Source organism: Hesperophylax consimilis, chromosome 26 (assembly GCF_061612785.1).
Source record: "Hesperophylax consimilis isolate HC1 chromosome 26, BYU_Hcon_1.0, whole genome shotgun sequence".
Taxonomy (NCBI): Eukaryota; Metazoa; Arthropoda; class Insecta; order Trichoptera; family Limnephilidae; genus Hesperophylax; species Hesperophylax consimilis.
In genome coordinates, this window is record NC_142861.1 from 28094614 (window position 1) to 28117717 (window position 23104).

General features: G+C 35.6%; 1 protein-coding gene across 1 annotated transcript in view; it reads left to right on the top strand.

Moving 5' to 3' along the window:
• Sulf1 (Extracellular sulfatase Sulf1) overlaps positions 1–23104 on the top strand; it is a 220690-nt gene that overhangs the window by 100533 nt on the left and 97053 nt on the right. The window lies entirely within an intron of this gene.

Below are 23104 nucleotides of genomic sequence, written 5' to 3' on the forward strand. Positions count from 1 at the left end.
GGGGGCATGTAAGTGCCATTCATTACCCATTATAAATATGTATTTTACGTTTCCTCTTTTTTTAATATGTAGTTAATGTTAAATGTGGATTGTAAATGGATAAAAAGTCTATTATGCGGAAAAATCTACATGTGCCTACATCATGATCATCGACAATCACTGCATTTTATCCTAAGAATTTTTTTTATATTTTTATGAAATTGGTTTTTATCCCTGTAAATAAAATATTGCCTAACTATGTATCTATTTCTTTAATTTATTTTTTATTTTTTATTACACACTTAACATATTTTAAAACATTATTTGATGATTTGGGCCTCACTAGGTGCTTGGAAAACAACGAACAGTTCTAATCACTTCACGACACATTGCGTGTTTACTGGGTTGCTTTTAAACCAAAAAAGTTTCTGCATAAAATGAAATAAATAAAAATAGTATGTCGCGAGAAAGGTCTCATTTTCGCAGTAAACCATAACACTTAGTGCCGGTTGTTTTCTCTGTGGTATAGTTAAAGAGGTAGAGACATAAAAGTGCATAAAATAGTCGTCCGCTTGGACCAGTGCAGTTTTATGATTGAGTCGTCAGACCTTCAAAGGTTCCGTAAATAGAAGCGCATCATAAACTAATATTGAGTGTTGCGAATTTTCTAATGCGGAATTCCTGCCAGTTTACCGGGAACCTTTTACCTTTCTGGGGATGGATGGTCGTGGAAAAATATAGTATCTATTGATCATTTATTTAATATTCCATGAAATTGTTTTTTTCGAACCGCACCAATTACCTATCAATTTTGAATAACTTGTTATGACCACTTTTTAATAGATTGCCTCAACTGCATTGATTCAGTGGGACCCTTACATCTAACTAACTAATCGTCACGACGTTTCTCCGCAGGGGTAGGCAGACAGGATGAACCGCCAAACAACTCGGTCTTGGCAAATTCACGTGTCTATTCTGACTCTTGACATCGCCCGACTCGAGTACTTATTTGGTTTACTTGATCGTGCCAGTTTTTTCTCGGTCGTCCCCGACATATTCTACCATTCATTTACACTTCACGTATATTCTCCTTACATTTCATTCTTTGATCATTCGCTCATGACGAAACTATATAAGCGTCCCTTTCTTAATCTTACTAGTTTTGCTTACGTCAGCCTTGCATTATTTTCGAATCTCCAAATTTCTCACAATCATACATAGTTTTACTACATTTACGCCAGATATGTCATGTCTACGTCGTGCGTATAACTATGACATCAAAATATAAAATAGGGTATTTAGTGAGGCGGAAGAAAGTTGGGAGGGGAATGTTATGGGAATAGTGTAGGTTTGGGGATACCTGACTATTCAGATCGTTTGTTCAGTGTTACATAAATCAATGTCCATTCAAATTTTCGCATTCTTTCTTATTAGCTCCACACTTAGGGCCTATGTAATCTTTTGGGATGCTGTGTGGGGTGTCTTTTTAGGGAAAGGAAGGAGAGGAAGAAAAAGGTAAAAAAGGTGTCCAGGAGTAATGGACGTATTAATCTATCCCCCCACTGCAGTGCAAGGCGATGGGTCTAGAGATAGTCTGGCTGGAGAGGTCAAAAGGAACCGCCACGCAGTAGAAGGGTAAACGCATCCGCCGCCAAAACTTAAACAAACTTGATCCCACCGGTTATCCAATAAGTGGTTCCCAAGGCGGCGGTACCCATACCCGTCTCTCAAAGAGTAAATAGGTATATAAAAGTCGAAACATTGTACCTAAGCACAAACATCTCCTTTTCTAATTAGCTTATTTTTTTGCGACAGTCAGTGGACTCAAATAATTTAATTTTTAAATTTCGTCTTGTTTATTTACGATTTCATTTTCGACGAGTTAATAATTTTTCCATAAAAATAATGTGTCTCTGAACTCATGTCAATATTTAAAATTATCGCATACTTTAAAGATAGAAAAATCTTTTTCCCATATCCGCTTGTTATATTATTTATCAAGAAAACTTGTAGGGCTAAGCAGCACTCTAGGGAGCTTGTACGAAGGAAACTATTTACTTTATTGAAGAATAATTGAGCAGCGTTTTCACAAAACTTTTTTTTCGTGGGATAGTTTTGAGTGAATAATCATCAGTCGGGACAATTTCCTATACTAATCTGTCAATGCTAATTCAATTCTGTTCGACATGATGAATAATAAGTAATCAGCGAGATGGGAACAGTAATCACTGATTAATGTGCCTTTCTCGCTAGAAAATCCAGTGTTGAACGCAATATTACAATCAAAATAAAAGTCAATCAATATCGTACCATTGGTAATACATATTTATAAACAGGTTAAAAAAAAATTTGATGTTTGATCTGTCTTGGGTAGTGTTCCAAATCATAGTGTCCAATTGATGTTTAGCGTAATTCTCTGTTCTCTCTAAATGGCCTGTGGAGGTTCACTGCAAATCTTTTTTTTTTAATATTTCGAATTAATTTCTTTGGCCAAAAGTTGTTTTAAGTACTATAAAATAAATACTGGGATTAAAATTATAATTAATTTGCTTAACATCTTTGGTAGATGTGTTTGTAATATCTTTAGCATGTTTTGATATGGTTTGTTCGCTTTCTCCGGCTCCGTTCTCCTCCTTGTTCCACTGCCCACTCCGCCCTGATTGGAGACATCCCGTCGCGCGCGCGGAATGCTCCTAATTGGTGGCCCTCTTCACTCTCGGCGCTCTTGGGTCCATCCATAATACATGCCACATGCTACTTGCTACACTTGCTACTTGCTACACTTGTTGTAAGTAGACTGGTACAATGGGTGGTGTGTTGGTAACGTTCCTTCCAGACATGGGAAATCGATGGCTACCGACTACTGTGTTTTGTAATAATGTATGGCAATGATTTCCAACTTGCGATCATAGTAGGTTTAGCAGACATTGAAATACTAAAATATTTTAGATACGTAATATGGCTTGACTTATGAATTGGAGGGCGACTTTGATATTTGCAAATATCTGTTTCACTTTTGTTTTCGTGAATTTCTGGAAATATTCGAAGTGAAAATTAATCTAAACTCCAAAATATTTCCAATCCTCCGAGCACGTGTTCCAAGTCCTAGCAAAAAAGTGCCTCCTAGTGTACCGGTCTAACCGGGACAGGAGCACTCCTGGCTGGGGTGGTACAATCGTATCGAATCGTATATCTTCGAAGTGAAAATTAACCCACTTTCCGATATCCAATTGAGTTGAAACTCGACAAATAAACTCGTTGTCGATGACAATGCATTCTATCAATTTTGGTGGCAATCGCGCACACACGCGCGGACATATACGATTTTCTATAAAATTTTATGACATTACAGCAATATATACGCAATAATTCCAAGTTTACTCCAGTTCCTAGTTAGGAAAGTTCAATCTTTCGTCAAGCCAAAATTATTTTTGTTAGTTTTAAAAGACATTTGAAAATAGAGAGATGTATTAGAGTAAAAAAAACTGTTTTTTACCAGTTGATTTTAAAAATTTAATGATTCTCTCAGGAAAAGTGGTCAAATCAAATTAGTTGGTTTCTAGTTATATATTACAAACATTGATTGTTAAATTGTGGAGCTGTTTGTTGTTTATTTGACATTTTCAGACACCGAAAAGGGTATATACATTTTATGAATTCCTCAACGATTATTATAGTTTCGTGTTATGTATAAATTGTGAAGTATATCAATGTCCTTCACTACCACCGACGATTTCACCGACCGGTCGAATTGTCCTTCGACCGGTCGGTGGCCGAGTAGACATCGCGTTTGGGTCCCACCCAGGCTCACTGTGTTCAATTCCTCGGCTGGCTAAGTCCTCCATCACAACACAAGCAACATTTTCAGCTTACTGTGGTGGTAGTAAGAGATTTTCAAATATTTTCAGGTTATTCGTTACCTGGGAATGTTTAACTTTCTTTAAAAAAATATATATACATAAATATATAATAACTTTTTGAATACTCAAATTAGCATTTAAAAAAAATTAATCCCAAAACACATTATTTTAGATAAGATATATTTCGATAGAAACATGTGCAATAAAGATTAAATAAAATTTAGCGACCCAAATGATTAAAAAAAGTAATTTATTTTCAATGTTGATAATTGATGTAAGTCACCCCGTTTTACGATACTTCAATCTGAATGGATTCATTATTTTGGACCCAAATATATAAGTACTTGAGTCGCGTCATGGCATCAAGATTCAGATCAATGGAAGAGTATGTATGAGTGTGAATGAAGCAAGGAGTAATGCGAAGTCTTGTGTGGCGGTCCATCTTCTCTGCCTACCTCTTAGGTGAAACAGCGTAATGGTCAGTCATACTACAATTTTTACTATAGTTAGTTAGAAAATCGCGCAATGTGGAATTCTGGGACCTTCCAAATCTTCGAGACAACCTCTATACCCGCCGTTTAACAAATAATTCTTACTTATTACTTTTGATTGAATCACTTTTAACCCACTACGGCATTTCATACTGTTTCGAATTAGTCCTTGGTCGATCGGGGCTTAACCGATCATTTTGACCCGTTCACGAAACACCCATCTGATAACTTTTTCAAAAAAGATTTGATCATTGGATCGATGAGATATCAACTCAGTCAGCACCCGTAATGGGCGTGGCGAACGACCATATATGTATAAATATTGTATATCTACCAGGCGTTTCGAACCTAGTTATCGCAACAGATGATATGGTAGATTGGATACCTATCTGAAATATGCTGTCATTGCTGTTTAGCCTGTAACAGCAGTTACAGTCCATTTCAGATTAACTATCTTTATTTCATTGTAGCGAGAGCGAGACTTCAGAAGTTCAGTCCACACAATTTATAAATGTTTAGTCTACGTATACTCCGGCGGCACATCAATCTATCTATGGCATTTTTTCTACTGAAGTACCGATCAAAGTCGGGTATTTTTGACCTGATCTCTTCGCCAGTGAATGTTCGGCCCAGTACCATTTCTATTAAAAAATGCTCATAAGAAGGAGAAGGGGGCACGTTCAAAAAAAAAAGAAAAATTATGTCAATTTGACCGTTTTTATATGTATATGTTATTCCTCTATGAATTGACACTTTCAAATTTGATATTATTTTATTTTGATAAATTTTGTATTATTATCACGTTTTTGCTACTAGATGGTGTCGGGAAATTCACTTTCAACTCGGTTTTGTAATATCTACTTGTATTATTTAAAATCTTTTCTCCGACTGACTAAAAGTCGTGTATTATAGCCTGAACATAGAGGCTTACGCTCTCCTAAATGGCAAAATTCTAATTTAAAAATCCCTCTGCAGCCTGGAAAAATGGGTCGGGGTCGGGCCAAACAATTGGCTTAGCTTCTTTACCTGACTCCTGACTCTGCACTCTGCCTTTCCGTTTCATTGAATCTACATCCCTTCTTTCATTCGTTCACCCCTTTCAGACCCTTGTCTAACTGGAATGCAGGAATAAACTCACATGGTATGCGGAGACAGTGACGTAGCAGGAGAAACTATTTTTAATGCTTCCAGGAGTGATTTTTTTTAATCTGCTGAATTATAAGAAACGGCTGCGCGGCCTTTTTCATACAAATCTTAAATTTGGGTTTGAGGCAAAAATTCCCAACCAAACTGAATAATTATTTTTTTAATCAAAAGGTGTTGCAAATATCTAGTAATGGTATGTGTCATTTTATTTATGTTTTAAATTAATAAACATAGGCCATTAAAGAATTCATGATTTTTATGATTTTAGAGAAAATTTTTGCAATTATTTGTGAGTTATTGGTAATCATTTAAAGAATATTATATTATTTGCTGAATTTATTATATGAATTAAAAGTAAAAGAGCCGTACATTTTAATTAAAAATGACCGATTTACATTGTAATACAAATTTGTACTCGTAGTAGATAAGGCAACATTATTTTTTAATGATTATAATTAACTCTATTAAAATATAAAAATTCAAAATATCATAATTTAAAACACAAAATATGAAATAGTACATTTCCGCACTGGATATTTGCTTTACCTTTTGATTATTATTTTTTATTTATTTATCATCTCCGTGCAAGATAATCTCAGTATCGCCCTGGTGTAAAAGATTCAGAATTGAAACATTGCTTGAATTGGCTTTAGCCGTGTTTGGCAATCAGATCGAAATAGCCATGTACTCCCCCACCTTCCTCTTTCCCATCTCTTTCGCTTCTTCACTACCTTCAGCCTCACAACATACCCCAATCGGGGATGCCAGTCTCACTGGCTATACACTTTTATCGACTTATGCGTTCACCTAACAGCTTCCCTTGGACCTTCACCACCCGCTTCTCCCATCAGCGCTGGCAGCAGAGTGTGAGTGATTAGTGATTACCTTCTTCCTGTGCGGATGACAAAGGAATGCCCTAATTGGTGGTGACCGCATGCCTTCACCTTCCAGGGGACCCCTTGTCTTGTCTCTTGTCTCTTCTATCTTGTGTCCCGAATCGGAATCCAGGAACTGTCGCCTGGAATAGGGGTTACCAACCAGCCTTTTCTATCTAATTATTTATTATTTACTAGCTTACATATACCCGGCGTTGCTCGGGAACTTATAAATGGTTTGAGGTAAATTTTTGAGGTAAATTTTGAGGTTGTGAATTCTAGAATACCCGACAACTGGGTGCATTTTTAAGGTGGAAATAATATTATTGTTTTGTAATAAGTATTTTTTCAGTTGATCGTGCTATGTCTTCCTCGTCCTTCGTCCTTGACCTCTTCAACCATTCACCCCAAAGACATACACTCTCCTTACATCTCTTTCTTCGCTCATCACTTACGTCTCACTTTACCACAGACAATTATTTGATTTTTGTCTTCCTCGGGCGTCTCCGGCTTTTTCTACCATTCACTTCATGTTTCGTGACGCTGAACGCTTTTTCGCTCCATCCAATAAGGAGGCTAGGATTCAAATTTTACTGGTTTGAATCTGCGCAGTGTTGCTTTGAGTGGAATATCAGTTAATGCCGTAGCGACAACGTCATCTAATAACAAAACACCGTATCGATAAAGAACGGATGTGTGAATTCGAATGTTATCTGGAGTTATAATTAATGCAATTTTATGCGAGTGCCTGTAAATACCTCCACCATACGAGCGCTGCCAACATCCCAACCAACTCTTCCGTAAGTCACATTTGCGAATACCTATATTTTTGGTTCAGCGAACAGAGCGTGAATTTACATAGGCACATACCTGCCTAGATTATAACCCTTATAATCTAACCCATGTGTCGATAATCTACGCGAATATCGCACACTTCATATATCTAGTTTCATGAAATTCACATTTTTACTGTTAAAAACTTCATTATGTCGTCTTTAATTGAACTCCGTATCTCATTCCAGTGCAGAGATAACTCTTTTTTAGCGTCCTCGGCTTTTCCTTCAGTCATTTAAACCAATCTCTAAACACTGGCACTAATAAGAGCAAACAAACAAAGAAACATTCATTTATATATAAATACATTTACGGAAAATAGTTGCTACCGCCATGTGAGGCGTATGAAAACAAACGGGGTCAGCGTCAGGTCAGTCACTGGTAAAAAATAAATTATTAGATATGATGCAACCAATTGCACTTTTCCAGTAGCTACAAGATTGTCCAAAACCAGTGAGTCTATGTCATCCCCAATTTAGGGAATGTTGTCCTCTCTCTCTCTCTCTCTCTCTCGCGGCTTAACATAAAAAGATTAAGGTTTGTTATATTAGCCTATTTCGGTCCTAACCGCGCGATTAATTCGAAACCTCACCTGATTATTGAAATTTTTCGATCGTACCATCACCGATCTCTATTATTGATAGTATTGATAAAAAAATTACACAGTTGTACTGGTGGACGATCCCTAAGATCCTATATTTAAGTTAATTTATGCTTGATCCTGAAACTGTTGTAATCATGACGTAGTATGGTTCCTTTTAAGAAATAACGTACCTATCTAACACGATCATTGTTCAAAGGTCACACTGATTTACAGATCGTGGAGTTACTTTGCCTTATTTGAATATATATCAAACCTCCTTGCCCTCTCTTTGAGTATATATCACTGTAGAAGAGAATATCCTATTTTTTGTAGATTACTCGCATTACGATTACTCTTAAATGTAATAATATATATAACGTATGTATCTTCCACTTAAAAAATAATAATTTTAGTCCCACGGGTCAAAACCTTTTCACAGTCTTTCAAATTACAGGTCAATCAATTTAAAGAGTGGTATACCGAAGAATCAAATGATAATTTTATTCAATAATTATTGTTTTTATTAGAAAGCCGAAGAATAGAAGAAAATACATATAAGAGAACATTGCCGAATTGAATTGAATCGCGAATACCTATATATTTAAACGGAATTGGTAAATGTCGCTGCACACCCATTATCTTTGGGAACATTTACATATAATTCTAATTACTTATATTTAGAGTAATTTAACTACGAGTACATAACTTTGACGGCCTCCGTGGTCAAGGGGTGAGGCTCTCGACTAGCAAGCTAAAGATCGCGGGTTCAAAACCCAGCCTGCGCTAGTAAATTTCATTTGATTAATTTGTGTTATTTCACAATTTACTTAACCTGTTGAAGGTTGGAGTATAAAACAGAAAAAAAATCCGAAACCAACGTTTTATTAGCCCAAACGATGCTGATTTAGTTGTCGTACATTTTTCGAAGAATTAAGGTGAAATTCGCATCAGAAATTATTGTGATAAGAATCATATTAGAACGTTTAGAATGTTCTCCAGATATGTAGTATATTTTCGGCACGTTCCAGAGTGGAAGATACTCTCAGTATAAACCACCACTCAGCATTGAAACGTTGCTTGAAATACCTTTGGCCGTGTTTGGTAACCAGAACTGACTAGCCAATCCTTCCCCACCTTCCTCTTTCCCATTCTCCTTCACCCACTATCATCACAGCCTCTCGACGTTCCCCGATTGGGGATGCCATAGTCTCACTGACTCCAGATGGTTGGGAACAGTCGCGCGATTTTACATAAAAATAAAACATAGCATACAAGTCATTATTTAGTTTCGTTAAGCACCCTTACGTGTTTGTTTACCGTTAAAACATGACGCCATTAATAAAAATGTAGTATTTTAATTACTACACTATAATTTTTTTTATTATTATTAAACACGTAGAAAAATGCGTGCTGCTAATAAATTAAAAATCTCCAAATTATTTATAATTCTGTTAAAAACGGGAATGCAAGCCGTTTCCTGATAAACTAATACATCGGAACATGAGTATTTTTAAATGCATCTTGATAATATACGAGTATAATGACGAAATGTGAAAATATTGGGAATATTGTGAACGCTTGTTTCAAAATCGTCATAATATATTGGAATTTTCAAAAAAATTATCAGGAAACCTATCAATTCATTCGTTAGGGGCCTGCAATCCTGATTTTAACCGGATTACAAATAATTTGAAGAGATTCTTAATAAATTAGCAATTTCCTTTTTCTCCGTGTACCTTTATGTGGCTTATCATCAATTATGAGGTTTGAAACGAGCTAAACCGAGCTAATCGAAATGAAACATGTTGAAAAAAGCTTCATTGAGTATATAATTGGATTTACCGTGAATTAACAGTTAATTCAATAGGATTACGATTAATTGGAAGCACTTCCAGCATTTTAATACGATTCAACCGTTTACCGAACTCAATCACGTATTTCTAGGAACAACATTTACTTATTTATTATTAGGTTTAATTGTTTTTTGTGTTTAATTCGTAGAACTAAAACTATTTTTCTTTGATTTCCTTAATTACATTACTTTAATTAATAGAACAAATAATCCCTTGGAGACAAATGACAACGCAATTTTAAACGATCTTTTGACTAGAATGTAGACTTTCGAGCAGGCTCACGTCAGGCTAATGTAACTATTCAAAAAATAATTTTAGATTTATTTATTTATTTATTTAACGCCCAGAGGGCTTTTACATGGTTGGTAGTATAATTTTAATTTGACAGATATTTTGAAACATAAAAAATAAGAATAAAATTACATTTGATAAAAGCTATGCAACAAGTCATACAAACACAAGAAACAAAAACAGAAAATTACAGCTATTTGTAGGTTTACATGATGTGTTTAGGAGTATTGTTGAAATAAATCTTTTAAATGATCCACAAAACCTGGATGGATTAAATAATAACTGATCCATTTCAATGAAAATTGAGAATGAATAATTGAGCTTACTTGAAATACACAGACTCGCCACAACTCACTTCTAACGGTTTATCTCTTCAGTGTTTTAGCCGCAGTAATTCAGCACAGAGAAGAGAAGCCTCGCCTTGTCTTGTCTATATTCTTCTACAATAGTTATGACATTTTTAGCTTCTGTCTGGCAAGTTGTCAATCCTAAGAAATATAATGTTTTGAGATAGATTATTTGTTATGAACACAGTTTACTTTCCGGCCTCGCCCGGGTTTTTTTTTTTGCGTGACTACCGCAGAAGAATTCACAAGTGCTCCCTACCGTATGGAACCATGGAGACTCAATTTGGGTATGTAAGGATAAGTTGGTGGGGAGAGGAAGGAGATTGGAAGTACTTGAATATTGCAGTTCTTTCTGTTTTAAATGTGCTATTTATTATTTTAAATTAATAAATTGTGAAATAATACAAAATTTAAATTAAGGAGGTAATTTTGGATACCGCCGCCACAGGAACCATTTATTGGATAACCAAAAACTCTGTCATACGTCACCCCAAGTGGTTCGCTACGTTTGGTGACTTAGCAGAGGTGCCCGGTTTCATCGAGTGAGGTGTGTTCAAGATGCGCTACCCCACCGGATCGGGAGAGGCTGGTTTGGGGTGGCCCCTTTGACCTCTCCAACTGGACACACTGACCCTTGATTCCTACACGCCCCTCATACCTTTTTTCCTTCCCAGAACGTCCTCTTCCTGCTTTCCTTCCCTCCAAACCCTCTACTGTGTGGGGTTAGTGTAAAAAAAAACAAGTAAATTAAATTTACTAGCGCACGCCGGAATTTGAATCCGCGACACTGAAAATTGTTGGATGCTCCATCTGTGACATTGCAATATTAAACCATTCATATCTTAAATTTGCATTTTGTCACAAAACATGTCAACATTGAGTTCTGTCAAATCGCACGACTGTCATTGTGACATGTGACACTTTGCCTTCAGTCATTGTTTTTCAGTGCACTATTCTAATGAGTACCTAACATACTAATATTATTTTAAAAGAAATCATTTCCGTCAGACCAAGTTAAAGAAGCTAAAAAGAAGGAATTGAATATTAAAATAAATAAACGTTCCTAATTGTTGTTTTCTTAAGACGGCATTTTAATTAATTCCGACCAATTGGTAATTATAATATATTTTTATTTCAGACCGATACCTACGGATGTAAGTTATTTATAGTTTAGATTAATAAAAACAATAAATTACCATTAAAATATTTTACGTAAAACGGTTTGAAAATTTGGTAAAACGTTTTTCATGTATAAAATTAGCGGTAAGCACCAGATTTTATTTTTCTAGACAACGTATTAGTAACTTCCCGAGTGATTCAATTAGAAACATTTGAGATTTTAGGAATGCATAGGGCAAATTCGACCGAAGGTCCGTCCGATTGGCCGGGCCGCACGCAGAATAATAAGATTTAAAGTTAAGATTTCGACTTTATTTTAGGTTATTGTGTCATCTTAAGCAAACTTAAAATGCTACCGGCATCCATCTATCCTTCCAACACTAAATAATGGTCTTTTTACACTATGCATTTTTTCGTCCAGTTTCCTCGTGTAGTCTTTTCACATTCGGGTTAAAAAAAGACGTGTTCTATTTTGTTACCGATTTTTCTACACTTTAAGATAGCCAACATTATTTGGCATTTGTAATCTGTAATGGTTTTCCGTAACTCTATAATATTGTATTGTGGAAATGTTGTATTTTAATTTGGTTTTATATTTAAAATATTGATTATTATGATTTTTATTATCTACGTTCAGTATTGTGAATTTCGCGTTTATTTTTGATGACTCCCAAAATAATATTCTATAATGGCAACTATCTGTATGAAATGGTAAACATGAAAATAACGATCGTGTAAAAAAATATTTTTCATATGGGTCCAGAAATAGTTTCTATATGGAGATCAGTATGAGAAAAGCATTATGTAAAACGCCCATAAGCACCTTTCCAAGACCAACATCAGCAAATTCCTTCCTGACATCCTACAATCGGGTAGCGATGTAGGTCCCCTGGTTGTACGCAGACACTACGGTTCCATGGCAACTCAAGACAGTGGCAATTCAACGCACTTTTTAAAAGTGATATACAGTTATTAACGGTTAAAGTATATCTCTTTTCAAGAGTGTGTTGAATTGCCACTGTGATGAGTTACCCGGTTAGAGGCGTCACTTGAAAAATTAAATTTGTAATTTTTTTGCGCAGACAATGGTAAATAATTAGTATCTATAATTACGACTTAGATTCTAAAGCTTCATCCTGCCATGATGTCACCATGAAATTTACATTGCGCCTTTGTCATAAAGAAACCTTATCGACACGATTGTATATCGTATGTTACAGCTGTAAGGTTGTTTACCTTCTGCTTTGAGACTTGAGAAGGGAACAACTTTATCTCGCTTGCTTCTCTTGTAGACACTTCAAGTCAATTTAATGATTGCAATTTTCACTCAATTAAAATGACATAAATTTGCGTTTATTGTTGTTGATAAGGTGTCAATTGATGTTTCATTGTTTTAATAGTCTTTGAAATATTGACAATTGTTTTTAATGTCGTTACTAATTTTCTTGATACTCTTATAAACTTTCATTTAAATTGTCTTGTTCAATTCAATTCGATCGTAAATTTAAAGTTTTTATTTTTATTTTCAATAATCAATGCTTATTGAAAATAAAAATAATATTATGGACACTGCAACGCTGTCCGAAACGTCGGCTAAAGAAGGAGTTAGCGCAACACGGCATAACACCCCAAAAACAAACAACAAAAATATTTGTGGAAATGATTAATATTTTTACATTTATTTGAAAAACTTGTTGTGGAGGTAATATTTACTAATAGTGTTTATTTTTTTAAATCACGTCACCTAACTAACCAACCTCAAAATATTCCCAGTAAGTATTTAGAATATATAATTCTTTTGCCGAAATTCGTTTATTATTTCCACTCAAGTGCAAACACCTCACCACATATTTTTCTCTTGTCTTTCAATAGAAGTCATATACATTAATCAACATATAAATAAATAATAAAAATATTAATTTCATATACTAAGATTTCAGACATTTTGGTCTCCGGTTAATTTTTTTGAAACTAAAGTGTATTTTTATACAGCAGGTATTTATCAGTTAGGGTCGGGTTGGAGGATGACCATCGACGACATGTTAAATAAGAAGAAGAAAAAAATTGTTTTTTTATTAAAGAATAACACCAAAAAATTTCACCGGAGACCAACATTTTTAGTTAATATTTTTCATTTATATATTGTTATTAAGTTTAATTTGTAGAACTCCATTTTATTTGTTTAACTTGTTTAAAAATAAACTGTTTTTATAAACCCAATAACAATATTATTGAATATATAAAAAAAAAAAAATAATATTTTTCACTTTTTCACACGAATCACTAGTTAAATTAAGTCAGGTAGGTACAGGTACGTACTAACCCATAGATATATATTTTTTTCTAGAAAATTTTTTATTCTATATTTGAAAACTTAGTGCCTACTTCCTTAGTGCTCGTATTTTCGTAGTCCATCATAACTTTAGGAAGGTACCTACTAACAAAAAGTTACTTACATACCTATATATTTTTTAAATAAGTTGATAAATACTCCGCACAGTTTAACTAACATCTTCCCAAAACGTCACAGCATTCCGATTCGGTCCATAAATCCGAGTTGAGTGCGACGATCTGTCATCGGGAGTAGCATCCTCTCATCCCACGTGCCCGGCGCGCGCCCACGTGCTCCCGGGCACTGCGGCACGCGCCCCCGTCTTTAGACACCGAGATTATCACACACACGACATTATTACGTTCAGATATACTCGTACAACGTGCTTGTTTTGTGGCGTTGATAACGTAATCGCTCGTGTCGGGAGAGGACAAATAATATACGGCTTAAATGCACCGTTCACTAGCTGAAATTTACCCGGCGTTGCTTGGGTTGTGAATGGTTTTGAGTTGTTTTGAGGTTGTGAATTCTAGTGTACCTGGCAACTGAAATAATATTATACTAAATAGTTGAAAAAGTTTTTGTTTTTCCTCGGGCTACCCGACTTCTTCTAGCATTCTCTTATCACTCCTGGCACTAATAAGAAAAAACTTTGAAAATTTCATTAATCGGATGAATGATATAGGAACGCGTACGGGTCAAACAAACCAACATTCATTTTTATGTATTTTTTTTTTTTTTTTTTTTTTTTTTTTAATATTACATTTAGTTACAATAGTGACGTATTGCCCATCTCAACTTGTATATTATATAGATAATAATAACTTGTTTTATGTAGGTAGTTGACATTATTTTTTTCTGCAAATTACCAATTTATTGTTAATTATTTATTTGGTTACTATGCGCCGCTGCGCTTCCTCCTTCTTCAATCAACCAACGTCTCGGACAGCGTTAAAGTATCCATCATCAGGCAGATTGATGTGGCATCACATCAGTATCAGCTTATGTCATTAGAACTTGGTTTATTATTTTCATGTTATGAGAGGTTTGAGTCACGCACACCCTGGAAAATTGCTGTGCTTCACAATCTTTGAAAATATAATTTCATTACGTGATTAGTCAACATGATAAGTACAAAAATTGTATTGTAAACCAATGTCGTATTTTGTCATATTTCTTTGATTTAACTTCTTAATTAAAACTATACCTTGTACAACCGAGCTTCCCAAACTTGGGCCCATTACCTACTTGTCGAATATATACCTATAGGCATTTAACTTCTGGTAGGTATTATATACAGGGTTTTTCAATAAGAGGTGTTATTTTGATATTCAATCGTAAAAGATCAATGGTTTCGTTGCTTGTATGGCACGTAGCGCCGTCTTCTTGAAAGTAAACGTTGTCTAAATCAATATCATCCAATTCCGGCCATAAAAAATCATTAATCATCTCTCGATAGCGCAATCCATTCACCGTAACTGTTACTCCAACCTCATTTTCGAAAAAGTAAGGTCCAATGACTCCGCCGGACCATAAACCGCACCAAACAGTCACACGTGGAGGATAGAGAGGGTTTTCGACAATAACTCTTGGGTTTTCCGAGCCCCAGATGCGACAATTTTGCTTGTTGACGAAGCCACCGAGGTGGAAATGGGCCTCATCACTCAAGATGATTTGCATTTGATTCACTCAAGTGAATTTTAATAATTTCAATGCGTTGTTGAAGCGTGTATCGTTCCATTTTTATCAATGGCGTAGTTTCTACTTGTCAAATATCAAAAAATGACAGCTTCAAAAGTAACATCTACCGAAATAGCGGGCTATTCAAAATAACACCTCTTATTGGAAAACCCTGTATTTTTGCATAACCGTAGAAAATAGGGTTTGTCAATGAAGACACTATTCAGAATTGATTTAAAAAAATCGCCTTGACTATCTCCGGTATATTAGTAACGTAGTCACCTCTTACCCATGGTGGACTGGAGTACAGGCCTGGGCGCGCTAGCGAAATTACTACTTCAGTGCTGTCGCTAAGAAAATTTGGCTGTTCAAAATAGTTTATTCACTCTGTTTATTTTATATTATGCTTTCGGTGAAACAACAAACAACAAGTATCAATAACAACTGCTGCAATTTTAAAACTATCGCTGTTGCTCGATGGCACTGACTAGATCACGTGACACTTTAAAATTCATCACGTGCCAAGGCATGTATTTGGCATAGCGCCACTGGCTCCAAGCATCGTTATAAGAACTAAAATCCACTAATTCTGACTAATGGAAGTATATTTTTATGTCAAATAATTTTCCACTAATAGCAACCACTCTCATTCTAATATCCGCTTAAAAACACATGCTCGACTGTGTAACTTACGGGACATAATAAAACCGCATAGTTTCCTTTGATATTATTGGATTTACAGTCGCAAATGCAGTCGCAATCGTTAAACACTTGGTTCACGTTTCAACATTTGGTTTCGGCGCCTAAAACACATCATTAGAACCCACGATCTTTAGAGTTCAACTCAAATCTATCACGAGTTAACAAAAAATACCGCTATAGAATATGTGTATAGGGTAACTCGGAATTAAAATATACTTGAATTATTTTCTTCTGTTATTTTTTTATTCAATTTAGCTAAGTAATTAAAAACAATTTTTTGACAAGGTGGGGCAAAAGTAATGTCAAAATTTCAGAATGTGAATGTGTCATAATTGTAACAAATGGCTACAAATGTTATTGTGCTCTGACATTTATGTTGCAGACATATAGAGAATTAGTTGATTACAAACTATGGAGCGATATACACCTGAAAAACGAAGAATTATTGTTAATGCTTATTTGACCAATTACATTACTTTTTCCCCACTTGTTATTAGGTTATACCGACCTTAAATGGGGTGTTTTGATGTTGTGAGTCTGAAGACATTGGGGAGGGGAAGGATATAGGGTAGAGGAGGGTAGGGAAGTACCTGGCTATTCAGGTCTGATCTTCAAACACGGCTAAAGCCATTTCAAGCAACTTTTCTATTCTTGATCTTTTACCAGAGCGACACTAAAAGTATCTGCCACTTTCGAACGTGTCGCAAATATAGGTACTGTACGAGTATATTATTTTGAATGAATTAATTGTGTACAACAAAAATTTATAAAATAAAATTTACTTGCGCGCGCCGAGATTGGAACCCCTGACTACCGGATTCGTAGCCAAGGATCGTAATCATGCAACCGCGGAGGCCGTCAAATATGAATATTCATGGAGTATTTTTTTTTAATGTAGAAATTCCAGGAAGAAAATCTGTGCAAATACATGTCGCTGTTAAAGCGCATACCGGAATAAACATTTATCATTATTAAAGCCTCTAATCGTAAAAACGAGCAATTCTCACGCTTTAAATTTCAACTGTGTATAAGTTTTCAGCATGCATTGGGAGTGCTCCCAGAGGTGCATCGGTACCTGAGAGATAAACTTAGAATAAAGAATAACACAAGAAGTGCCTTGTGGAAGTGTTTCGTGATCCAAATATTTGCCCGATTTGGGCCTAAATTTCCATACAAAACTTGAAATCCGAGTGGGATGCAGATCTATGTTCTTAGGCGAGTGTAAGTGAAGAGAAAAATGAGTATGGCTGATTTATTAAAATCCTGTTAAAAACGTGATGGCAACCCATTTCCTAATAAAATATTAATATATTCAGAATATATCGGAAAACGTATTCATGCAGGTGCGCTCTGTCCTGATAAATATAATGACCAAATGCGAAAATATTATAACTTTTAAAAACACGTGTATCCGACTTCCTCATAACAATGTGTTTTTTACTTATATTTTGTTAGGAAATCTCTCAATTAATTCATTAAAGGCCTGCAGTCCCGTTTTTAACAGAAATACGAATAATTCGGACAGAGTTTTAATAAATTAGCAATATTTTAAATCAGTAAGTTTTCTCCGTGCGCTTGGGTGGTTGAGCTAAATGGAACATTTGTTTCCATTGAAATTTGTATGGAAGGCCCTTCTAGTGTTATATTCTTTACTCTACATACATAGATAAATGACACAAATTCTTCTTATTTTAAAATAAATGTATTACAGACACGGCAATCTCACCTGAAGTCCGTGTTATAAAGATTGTAATCCGTTCATGGCAAAGTCGAAATTATAAAATGATGCGACTAGTTGGGTTGGTTTTCTCGCTGGGTTTTGCACACTTATGTCGAGAGGTTTTTTCACGTACTATCTAAGTATTCTCCAGAGTTTCTAAGCTCCAAGTGGCTGCCAAACTCAACAATGGGACGCACTTGAAATTTGTACAGGATCAGACAGTTGTGTACTCAATTATATTTTTTCAATTTTGTTTCAATGTTCGTGTCTTTCAAACCACCCAGCAGACTACGTCACTCATCAGTTAGCAGTTAGCAAGTCCGTACCCCTATTCGTGTGATTCGGTTTTCAATTATCCACACATAATAGACATACCAGTTCCTTCCTCGTAGTACCGACCAGTTCTGATGATGGGTATTAGGAACGAGTCTCGTCTCGAAACGACGAATAACAACTGGTATCTTGTGATTTCAAGAGGGGTGCTTTGGTTTGTAGTTTTATTGAAATGATTATTGTATACGGACCGGTCGTTTTGTTGTATCGGCCTTTAGTTGTGTTTGTCTTGTTTTGTCATGGGAATAAGGTAATAATATTACATATTAACCTCAGATATCATTTTAGGTAGGTAGGCTACGTACTCAAATCAGAAGAATACAGTCACGAAAGTGATGAAAAAACAGCTAGGTTATATTTGGTTAGCGTTCGGATCACATCAGAAAACCTGTGGAGTTCAAATCGAAGCAGTATTCATTCCTTATTCAACAGCCCAGAGCGTTGGGCATCCTTTTGGCTGGTGACCGATGAGTCCGCTCGATTTTGCCATCATCAATTTTATAAAACTGATATCTTTATCCTTAGACGAGGAGTAATTGAAAGGTATCTTCCGACCTTGCAGTATCACGGGCTTTTGTCTTGGGGACAAAATTGGCAAGGCGATTCTAGAACTGACAAGAAAATTATTTGCTGCATTTCGAGCCGATATGAGATGCTGCCACCAACTGTCTTCAATCACGCTGTAATCGGTATCACATTTTTATTTTATTTTTTTATAATAACTCCACACAGGAGGCCCTGAAGAAAATAATTTCCCTCAGGGCCTATGTCATCTTTGGGGATGCTGTGTGGAGGGTCTTTTTGTGGAGAGGGAGGAGTGAACATGGGTCTTGAAGAGTCCCATGTTGTAGGAGGGAGGAAACACAGAGGCCGGCAGTTCGTTCCACAGCCGAACTGTTGAACTTAAGAACGAATCGTAGAAGCGACCCGTTCTCATGTGACAAATGTCAACCGTGTACAAATGTTGGGCGCGCGTTTGGCGTGTATCCCGACTACGCACCGGTGCCGAAGGGATCAATGACGCTAGTTCCTCAGATCATCTTCCATTGTAATACCGATAGAACAAGGACAGCATACCTACCTGACGCCTGTGCTCTAAAGATTGCAGTCCGTTTGTTAAGATTGGGGAATCTATCAAACGGACCGCCCGTTTTTGCACAGAGTCAAGGGTTTTTTTCAGGTATTTAGGGGCTCCGGACCAGAGATGGCTGCCAAATTCGACAGTAGGGCGCACTTGCGATTTGTACAGGGTCAGCAGTTGTGTACTATTAAAGTATCTGCGGGCCCTGTACAGTACGCCCAGCTTCTGAGAGGCCAACTTTACTCTGGCTTCGATTGAGCCTCCGTACCTGAGCTGGTCACTTATAGTTACACCAAGCATATCAATAGAAGGCCTGTTCGGAAGATTGCTCACATTCCATATTCGATTGCTCACCACCCCTGATGAGCGTTGGTGGTCAGAGGGGTGACTGTGCGGGCTGGGGTAACCTCCACCCTGCCTCCGACCTCCTGACGCTTCTTTCCCCTAGGTTCTTTAGGGTTTTATCCCTCTTTTTCCAATACTTATCTTCAGGGCACCACCGGGTGGTCGGCTAAGGGGTGTGGAAGTCCTGACCTGCACCAGTCGCCCCAACCACCACCAATTTCTCAACAGGACTGCCAGTCGTGGTTCGGCGAAACTCCCCCTTCACTCTATTGTTTATTTTACTTTTATGTGTTTACAGGTACTGGAGTGTGGGTCCCCTCCACCAACTATCTGCCTGACACTTAATCTTGATTTTTTTGTTGTTTATTTTTCTGTGTTGTCCTTAGTTTAGTACTTGTAAGCGCTTGCATACCGCTTCATAACACCGTATGCGGGGACTTTGAAGGGCTAGCTTCATTTATATAAATTGTAGAGCCTTTTATTCAAAAAAATTAGATTCATGCGAGAGCTCCGAAGGGGTGACCATAAGTCACCTATACCGGGGTGGGACAGGGTGGGTGTAAAAAAAAAAAAATTCCATATTCGAGCAGAGTTTTAGCCAGACAGTTTAATTTATGGTGCAAATTTATTAAGATAATTCCTAAATGCATAACTATTTCTTTCTGTTATACAAAATATTTATATTTTTCTAATCAATTTTATTAACAATTATTGTTGCCACCTAATCCCACGGTAACAGGTCTTTGGCCATAACAGTTTCATTTATTATTTTCGTTAATGTTTACAACCTATTATTTTCTTACTACTACTTTTAACTTATTTATTTTCTGAAATTCAGATTCAATCTCTCAAGAGAATGATGCCATAGAATGCGAGAGTTGTCGCTGCTATATACAATCAAATATCTGCTTTGTAAAAGGTCTAGAAATTGACAGTTATTATTATTGGCTTGTGTTTATAAGCCTATCGGGAAAACATCGTTCTTGTTCACCGACCCCACTCATCCTGTCTGTGACACCGTCCTTGATCCTACAGTTTGTTCGTCTTTTTTATGTCTACCAATCAATTCGTTTTGAACATTTTGAATCTTAGTTATATTTATATTTTTTTATTTTGTAGAAAGCAGTCACTTTGTGGTTTGACATAAAAATTTCATGAAAATAAAACAAAATAAAACTGTTTAATTTTTTATCCTGAAGATGCTTGTGCTTGATCTTGAACCGGTAGGTTCGGTGTTATAAACACAGTAATTGTTTTGTTTGTATGAATACTGCGCAGTAACCAAACGACAAGTATGCAAATATCCTCAGTGGAATTTCTAAATTAAATACCTTCTCTGGTAATTGTATGCATTGAATACATATTGCAAATAATTCAGACTACGTGATGCCAATTAAAGCGGCTCTTTTCTCAGCAAATGACAATGCTGTTATTGGCTAAGTAAATCTTTGCCAAATGAGTAGTGAGGTTGCCTTATTCACCATTACACATTAAATGCATAATCATAATAATATTTGGATGTCAGGATTTGAAAATCACCTTAATTATCTAGAATCTAGACATTGCAATTTAACCGTCTCTATTTAATCTAATTTAATCTTTTGAAGCGTTAATAATAATTTTAAGTTCAAATTATCTCTGAAGGCGCGTCCTTCAATACTCTTGTTGAGAAGAGTATCACGGTGAAATATAAGTATTGTTGATTTATTAAAAATCTGTTCAAATTATCGGTAATCCGGTTAATAAAGAGACTGCAGGCCGCTTGCTGCTAACTTTTAGTATATTCGTAATAATACCGGAACGTAATAAGTCTTTATGAAATGCGAAAATGTTAGTATTTTTATGAACACGTGTTCCGACATTGTGTCAATTCATTTGTATTTTACTAAAAGTTTATCAGGAAACGTATCAATTTGTAATTTAAGTCCTGCAATCCCGTTTTTAACTGTATAACGAATAATTTGAAGAGATTTTTATTAAGTTAGCAATTTTTTTTTAAGTTTTCTCCGTATAATAAAACTCTCGGTGAGATCGACTTCATTATTAAAATAAATATATATATATAACAATAAATAAATAATCTGGTTGGTACGTACATAATTTTTTACGGTAAAATATATTAGATAGTACGTGATGTATTCGATAGTCCAGAATTGCTTTCATTGATTAGCTTACGTGATTCTAGAAGTTGGCATTTATTTCAATGTGAAAATTCTGAGACTAACTACCATATGTACACCGCGTTTCCCAGAATAGTAATGGAGGGAAATAATTATGCCGAGTCTCGTCATAAATTTATCACTAAATAAATACAAAATATTGTTTCTGGGGGTAGGAGAAAACTTACTGGTGTAAAATAATGCTTTTATATTAAAATTCTGGTCAAATTATAAATATTTGTTTTGATAGATACTAAATACATATTTTGCTCAAATCTATATATGGCTACGTTTAAAATCTATATACAGCTATAGTGATTTGTTTTTGGGGTATTTTAATAAAATTACACATCTGCCCTGATGATGGACACTGTAATGCTGTCCGAAGCATTGGCTAATGAAGGAGGTAGCGCAACACGGCATAATACCCCAAAAACAAATCACTCATCAAAAATCTCAAATCATACCTATATATGATTATGTTTAAAAAAAGAATATTTGAGGGGAATGAAATAGGATGTCGAGGACATTCCAGAAATCCATAAGGCGAGTAAGTGAATCAAATTCTTGAGTCTGAATAACATGAGAGCAGGTATGTGCGAGAAACTGTATGATTGTGAATGTAGCAAGACATGCAATAACGAAGTCAGTACTATCACTAAGTAAACTTCACTGTTGAAAATATCAAAAACAATCGCGACCATCTGTAAACTGTCGTTGCTCGATGGCACTGACTTGATCACGTGACATACTCAAAATCTAGCCAGCCTTGTTAATGTACCTAGAAGTGTGTTCCAATACATATATGTGTAGCGTTCCATCTAACCACCCCCGCGCAGAAATAACGCATCGGTTAGCTAGTGAGATTCTTATTAAGTATCTTAATTGCAGAATTTTCATTTCATATCATTACAAAATATCCTTAATGTTATTAGTAAGTAATGCTGAAAACCTTGTTAATGTAAAAAATCATAAATATATGGCCTTTTTTCCCCCATAATATTTAAAATTATTCGGCTCTCCCCATAGTCATTTCTCTACGAATATGTGCGATGTAGGTACAGATTTGTCCAACTAACTTGACAATTTACTAAAAGCTTTGTAGGTAGTTGACATCGGAAAATCAAAGAAACAATCTGGTTTATTATACAATTTTTTTCTAGTTTTGCTATCTTGGAACCACCATGTTATATCTACTACATATAAACATACCCACGTATTCCATTAACATACCTATACTTACTGCATCAATAAACACTTTAGACCAAAACCAGAAGAAGAACCTCACAAAGCCATTAACCGTGAAACATAATGTTGGTAAAACGCAATTGATAACTACCTGTATATTTATAGTTGTACACCTGAAATTCCCAA